The 8,197-nt window shown below is 41.1% G+C and overlaps 1 pseudogene; it reads left to right on the top strand.

The window, feature by feature from the left end:
- Positions 1-5,843: 5,843 nt before the first annotated feature.
- Positions 5,844-7,270, top strand: LOC114205958 (leucine zipper protein 2 pseudogene; annotated as a pseudogene).
- Positions 7,271-8,197: the final 927 nt, after the last annotated feature.

Here is an 8,197-nt window from a genome sequence, read left to right as displayed (position 1 = left end):
TAGGATCGAGCCCCACATCGGGCTCCCTGCTCTGCGGGAAGCCTGTTTCTCCCTCTCCCACTCCCCCTGCTTGTGTTCCCTCTCTCGCTGTCTCTCTGTCAAATAAATAAATAAAAATCTTAAAAAAAAAAAAAAACATCCTGCTATTACCCCGACCCTCCTTGGTGTTCCTTCTCTGGCCAGGCACGGTGGCACCCTGTGTCTTCCCCTGTGACGGCACTTAGCTCCTCCAGTCTTTGGCTGATCATAGGTCTGTCTCAACATGGAGGCAGAGCTCCTTGAGGGATTTGCCTCTCAACAGCCCCAACTGCCTGTATGTACCTGCACATACAATAGCCACTCAATAAAAATGTGTTGGAATGAATGAAGCCATGGATTAGAATGTAGATTAAGACTTAAAATTTAAACTTCTCCCATTGGTGCAAAGAAGAAGTAAGATGAAGTCTCCTTTCCCTGACATGCCAAACTCTTTCATTCTCCCTGTCTTCCAGGCCCCAGACCTCCACCATCTGACTCCTTCATCTTCCTGTCTTCCACCTCCATGAAGCCCTTCCTGACTACCCAGGTCCCAAGGACCATTCCCTGGGCCTAGATGCTTGGTCCCTTCACCTGGCATTTGATCTGTCCTATCTTGGTTCCTAATTATTTGCCGGCATGATTCCTCTCCCTATTGAGGACTGCAAGCTCCAAAAAGGCAACAAGCCTGTGTTCTGATTCTTTGCATCCCCTAAAGAAGAAGCACAGAATATGGTCCAAAGTCAGCATTTTACAAATTAGTAAAGTGACTGAGTGAGTTGACAAATCACTTAATTTCCAAGGGGCATTCCACATTTTTACACAACTCCAAGCACACCTGTGGGTCACAGCGTACCTCGTGTCTTCTGCAGAGCATACTTGCTATAGCACATGGCGCATGACATGTGCAGTGTTCCACACACACCTCTCTGTGCATGGGACCCTCTGAGTCTCCCACATCCCTACACCTTCTGAGTGCCCTCTGCTCCCACTCCAAGTACATTCTTTCCCAATCTAGCAGAAAAGAAACAGCTCAAGGACTAAGAGTAGGAGCCCGATGTCATCTCAGCTTAGGTCTGGGCTTGCTGAGAGTTCTGGCTCAATATGCCTCACCTTCTATCAAAAATGAGGGCACTAACTGCTAGGATAAATGAGGCAGAAGAAAGAATCAGCGATATAGAAGACCAAATGATGGAAAATAAAGAGGCTGAGAAAAAGATAAAAAACTACAGGCTCACGAGGGCAGAATTCGAGAGATAAGCGATACGATAAGACAAAACAACATTAGAATAATTGGGATCCCAGAAGAAGAAGAAAGAGAAAGAGGGGCAGAAGGTATATTGGAGCAAATTATAGCAGAGAACTTCCCTAATGTGGGGAAGGAAACAGGCATCAAAATCCAGGAGGCACAGAGAACCCCTCTCAAAATCAATAAAAATAGGTCAACAACCCGACATCTAATAGTAAAACTTATGAGTCTCAGAGACAAAGAGAAAATCCTGAAAGCAGCTCGGGAGAAGAGATATGTAACCTACAATGGTAGAAACATTAGATTGGCAACAGACCTATCCACAGAGACCTGGCAGGCCAGAAAGGACTGGCGTGATATCTTCAGAGCACTAAACGAGAAAAATATGCAGCCAAGAATACTATATCCAACTAGGCTATCATTGAAAATAGAAGGAGAGATAAAAAGCTTCCAGGACAAACAAAAACTAAAGGAATTTGCAAACACGAAACCAGCCCTACAAGAAATATTGAAAGAGGTCCTCTAAGCAAAGAGAGAGCCTAAAAGCAGCATAGATCAGAAAGGAACACAGACAAAATACAGTAACAGTCACCTTACAGGCAATACAATGGCACTAAATTCATACCTTTCAATAGTTACTCCGAATGTAAATGGGCTAAATGCCCCAATCAAAAGACACAGGCTATCAGATGGGATTAAAAAACAAGACCCAACCATATGCTGTCTGCAAGAGGCTCATTTTAGACCCAAAGACACCCCCAGATTGAAAGTGAGGGTGTGGAAAACCATTTACCATGCTAACGGACACCAAAAGAAAGCTGGGGTGGCAATCCTTATATCAGACAAATTAGATTTTAAAACAAACACTGTAATAAGAGATGAAGAAGGACACTATATCCTACTTAAAGGACCTATCCAACAAGAAGATCTAACAATTGTAAATATCTATGCCCCTAACGTGGGAGCAGCAATTATATAAGGAAATTAATAACAAAAGCAAAGAAACACATTGACAACAATACAATAATAGTGGGGGACTTTAACACCCCCCTAACTGAAATGGACAGATCATCTAAGCAAAAGATCAACAAGGAAATAAAGACTTTAAATGAAACACTGGACCAAATGGAATTTACAGACATATTCAGAACATTCCATCCCAAAGCAACAGAATACACATTCTTCTCTAGTGCCCATGGAACATTCTCCAGAATTGATCACATCCTAGGTCACAAATCAGGTCTCAACCGGTACCAAAAGACTGGGATTATTCCCTGCATATTTTCAGACCACGATGCTTTGAAACTAGAACTCAATCACAAGAGGAAAGTCGGAAAGAACTCAAATACATGGAGGCTAAAGAGCATCCTACTAAAGAATGAATGGGTCAACCAGGAAATTAAAGAAGAATTAAAAAAATTCATGGAAACCAATGAAAATGAAAACACAACTGTTCAAAATCTTCGGGATACAGCAAAGGCAGTCCTGAGAGGAAAGTATATAGCAATACAAGCCTTTCTCAAGAAACAAGAAACGTCTCAAATACACAACCTAACCCTACACCTAAAGGAGCTAGAGAAAAAACAGCAAATAAAGCCTAAACCCAGCAGGAGAAGAGAAATAATAAAGATCAGAGCAGAAATCAATGAAATAGAAACCAAAAGAACGGTAGAACAGATCAATGAAACTAGGAGCTGGTTCTTTGAAAGAATTAACAAGATTGATAAACCCCTGGCCAGACTTATCAAAAAGAAAAGAGAAATGACCCAAATCAACAAAATCATGAAGGAAAGAGGAGCGATCACAACCAACACCAAAGAAATACAAACAATTATAAGAACACATTCTGAGCAACTCTATGCCAGCAAATTAGATAACCTGGAAGAAATGGGTGCATTCCTAGAGATGTATCAACTACCAAAATTGAACCAGGAAGAAATAGAAAACCTGAACAGACCTATAACCACTAAGGAAATGGAAGCAGTCATCAAAAATCTCCCAACAAACAAAAGCCCAGGGCCAGATGGCTTCCCAGGGGAATTCTATCAGACATTTAAAGAAGAATTAATACCTATTCTCCTGAAACTGTTCCAAAAAATAGAAATGGAAGGAAAACTTCCAAACTCATTTTATGAGGCCACCATTACCTTGATCCCCAAACCAGACAAAGACCCCATCAAAAAGGAGAATTACAGACCAATATCCTTGATGAACATGGATGCAAAAATTCTCACCAAAGTACTAGCCAATAGGATCCAACAGTACATTAAAAGGATTATTCACCATGACCAAGTGGGATTTATCCCTGGGCTGCAAGGCTGGTTCAACATCCGCAAATCAATCAACGTGATACAATACATTAACAAAAGAAAGAACAAGAATCATATGATCCTCTCAATAGATGCAGAAAAAGCATTTGACAAAATACAGCATCCTTTCTTGATCAAAACTCTTCAGAGTATAGGGATAGAGGGTACCTACCTCAATATCATAAAAGCCATCTATGAAAAACCTACAGCCAATATCATTCTCAATGGGAAAAGCTGAGAGCTTTTCCCCTAAGGTCAGGAACGCGGCAGGGATGTCCACTCTCACCACTGCTATTCAACATAGTATTAGAAGTCCTAGCCACAGCAATCAGACAACAAAAAGAAATCAAAGGCATCCAAATCGGCAAAGAGGAAGTCAAACTCTCACTCTTTGCAGATGAGATGATACTGTATGTGGAAAACCCAAAAGACTCCACCCCAAAACTGCTAGAACTCATACAGGAATTCAGTAAAGTAGCAGGATATAAAATCAATGCACAGAAATCAGTGGCATTCCTATACACCAACAAGACAAAAGAGAGACAAATCAAGGAGTCGATCCCCTTTACAATTGCACCCAAAACCATAAGATACCTAGAAATAAATTTAACCAAAGAGGCAAAGGCTCTGTACTCAGAAAACTATAAAATACTCATGAAAGAAATTGAAGAAGACACAAATGGAAAAACGTTCCATGCTCATGGATTGGGAGAACAAACATTGTGAAGATGTCAGTGCTACCTAGAGCAATCTACACATTCAATGCAATCCTCATCAAAATACCAACCACCTTTTTCAAAGACATGGAACAAATAATCCTAAAAGTTGTATGGAACCAGAAGAGACCCTGAATAGCCAGAGGAATATTGAAAAAGCAAAGCAAAGCTGGCGGCATCACAATTCCGGACTTCCAGCTCTATGACAAAGCTGTCATCATCAAGACAGTATGGTACTGGCACAAAAACAGACACATAGATCAATGGAACAGAATCGAGAGCCCAGAAATGGACCCTCAACTCTATGGTCAACTCATCTTTGACAAAGCAGGAAAGAATGTCCAATGGCAAAAAGACAGTCTCTTCAACAAATGGTGTTGGGAAAATTGGACAGCCACATGCGGAAGAATGAAACTGGACCATTTCCTTAGACCACACACAAAAATAGACTCCAAATGGTTGAAAGACCTAAACGTGAGACAGGAGTCCATCAAAATCCTAAAGGAGAACACAGGCAGCAACCTCTTCGACCTCAGCCGCAGCAACTTCTTCCTAGAAACATGGCCAAAGGCTAGGGAAGCCAGGGAAAAATGAACTATTGGGATTTCATCAAGATAGAAAGCTTTTGCACAGCAAAAGAAACAGTCCACAAAACCAAAAGACAACCGACGGAATGGGAGAAAATATTTGCAAATGACATATCAGATAAAGGGCTAGTATCCAAAATCTATAAAGAACTTATCAAACTCAACACCCAAAGAACAAATAATCCAATCAAGATATGGGCAGAAGACATGAACAGACATTTTTCCAAAGAAGACATCCAAATGGCCAACAGACACATGAAAAAGTGCTCAACATCGCTCGGCATCAGGGAAATCCAAATCAAAACCTCAATGAGATACCACCTCACACCCGTCAGAATGGCTAAAATTAACAAGTCAGGAAACGACAGATGTTGGCGGGGATGCGGAGAAAGGGGAACCCTCCTACACTCTTGGTGGGAATGCAAGCTGGTGCAACCACTCTGGAAAACAGTATGGAGGTTCCTCAAACAGTTGAAAATGGAGCTAACGTACGATCCAGCAATTGCACTACTGAGTATTTACCCCAAAGATACAAATGTAGGGATCCAAAGGGGTATGTGCACCCCAATGTTTATAGCAGCAATGTCCACAATAGGCAAACTGTGGAAAGAGCCAAGATGTCCATCGACAGATGAACGGATAAAGAAGAGGTGGTATATATACACAATGGAATATGATGCAGCCATCAAAAGGAATGAAATCTTGAGGAGAGCACCCCTGCGGGCTCCAGAGGTGTGTCAAATCAGATGCCTGCTCCTCAGGTTAGCACCACAAGACCGGCAAATGAGGCTCTTTCACACGGAGTCCCCCACACCTTGACCGCGGCTTTCTTCGGAGTTCCCAGGACGACAGGACTATGAAGACCTAGAAAAGCAGCTGAAAGAAGTCTTTAGGGAACGAAGCAACATCCTCCATCAGCTGACAAAGACATCAAGAGAACTTGGTGGAATTAAAGTCAACTTTCAGTCTTTGAAAAATGATGAGAAATCTTCCAAAACTGATGTTGAGAAGCTTCTGGACATAGGTCAAAGACAAAGAGAACAAATGAAGTCTCTCCAGGAGGTCCTGCAAAATCAACTTAAAGAGACAACTGAGAAAGCAGAAAAACAACAAGCTACTATTAATTTTTTAAAGACTGACATGGAAAGAAAGAGCAAAATGATCCGAGATCTCCAGAATGAGAATAAAAGCTTGAAGAACAAACTCTTGTCAGGAAGCAAGCTGTGTGGCATCCATGCAGAAGAGTCAAAAAAAATCCAAGCCCAGCTGAAGGAGCTTCGTTATGGGAAGAAGGATTTATTATTTAAGGCTCAACAACTTACTGATCTGGAACGAAAATTAGCTGTGGCCAACAATGAGCTGGAGAGAAGCAGCTCTTGACCGGGACTCACAGCTAAAAGCAATGAAAGAGACTGTACATCTCTGCCTGTCAACCGTGTTCCGTAATCAACCTCCCCCTTTAAGTCTAATGAGGCCAAATCCAACTCAGCTGCCAATTCTACCTGGGACACTTGGCCCTGTGATTCCTGATGCAAGTTCAAAATTCCAGCCTCAGCAAACCTATCCTGAAAGAAATGAGAGCTCTCACGTTGAGACAACAAAGGAAGAAAATCCCAACACCACTGAGTGCAATTCTCAAAATGTTTTACAAGATGGCAGGACCTGCTCAACAAAGCACAAAAACATTCCCCTAATCAATGCCACTAAAGAGCCAGTGACTGCCCCAAAGAAACTGCAAATGCCTCCTTGTACTGAATGTGAGGTGAAAAAAAACCCGGAAAAACAATGGACCAACTTTGAAGGGAGGGCAACTAGAGAAGAAAAAATACTGTAAATATCAAGAAACTGTGTTAAAAACATCCACTTATGATTGTCTTCATACTCTTTTTCAACCACAGGCTTGGTGGAAATACTAAGTTTTTAAAGCATGCAACTTTTTCACAATTTTCTGTAACTTTATATAAAGTAGTCTACAAATTTTCCAAAAGATTCCAGGCCAATTATGATCCTTAAGCAATAACCTAATTAAAATGGATATCCACAGTCATAAATAGTCATTGTCATCAGTAAATTGCCCAGCATACATTGGCCAGTTTTGAACTCAAATGCAGTGAACAACATTTAATTCTTCTGGTTCATTGGGTACCTAGTACTTCTATGATCTAGTTTTGAAATCAACTGGAGGATGATAAAAATTTTGTGGATCCTTGGCATTTTTAGAATCCAAATTTCAACCATATCATAAAGATTCTGTTCCATGTTGCCCAATGGGAGTTCCTTTAAGGTTGGAATCTGTGTCAGTCTGAATATACTATTTAAGGGTGTTTATTGCCATTCTTTTTATTGTTTGGAACCATGTCTAAATAATGTCAAGGCACTTCTGTCTGATTTTTAGTCAGTTAACAGAATTCATTAAACATGTTTGGTATGATGTAGACAAAAAAAAAAAGGAATGAGATCTTGCCATTTGCAACGACGTGGATGGAACTGGAGGGTGTTATGCTGAGTGAAATAAGTCAATCAGAGAAAGACATGGATCATATGACCTCACTGATATGAGGAATTCTTAATCTCAGGAAACAAACTGAGGGTTGCTGGAGTGGTGGGGGGTCGGAGGGATTGGGTGGCTGGGTGATAGACATTGGGGAGGGTATGTGCTATGGTGAGCGCTGTGAATTGTACAAGACTGTTGAATCACAGATCTGTACTTCTGAAACAAATAATGCAATATATGTTAAGAAAAAAAAAGAAGAAGAAGATAGCAGGAGGGGAAGAATGAAGGGGAATAAGTCGGAGGGGGAGATGGACCATGAGAGACGATGGACTCTGAAAAACAAACTGAGGGTTCTAGAGGGGAGGAGGGTGGGGGGATGGGTTAGCCTGGTGATGGATATTAAAGAGGGCATGGTCTTAGTGGAGCACTGGGTGTTATGCACAAACAATGAATCATGGAACACTACATCAAAAACTAATGATGTAATGTATGGTGATTAACATAACAATAAAAAATTATTTAAAAAAATATGCCTCACCTTCCTGTGTCTAGGCCTTCTTCTCCTTTGTCCCTTTTATTGTCACCATAAACACATGTTTCAGCCTGGCTTATAGTAGGTGTTCTCAATGATTCTCTTTGTTTTCCCTCATGGTTGCAAAATGGCTGCCACATCTCCAAGCATCCCATTTTTATATAACAACGTCCAAAGGTAGGAAGAAAATGCAGCTTTGTGTGTCTGTGTGTGTCTTTCTGTTTTTGTCAGAGGAAATTGTTCCCTAAGTTCTCCAGCCAACACTTTCTCACTAGGTCTCACTAGGCAGAACTGG

Source organism: Eumetopias jubatus, unplaced genomic scaffold (genome assembly GCF_037043125.1).
Source record: "Eumetopias jubatus isolate StellerSeaLion01/CBP00866 unplaced genomic scaffold, mEumJub1_p1.0 scaffold_9, whole genome shotgun sequence".
In the NCBI taxonomy this organism is placed as follows: domain Eukaryota; kingdom Metazoa; phylum Chordata; class Mammalia; order Carnivora; family Otariidae; genus Eumetopias; species Eumetopias jubatus.
This window is presented reverse-complemented; position numbering and strand designations above follow the sequence as displayed.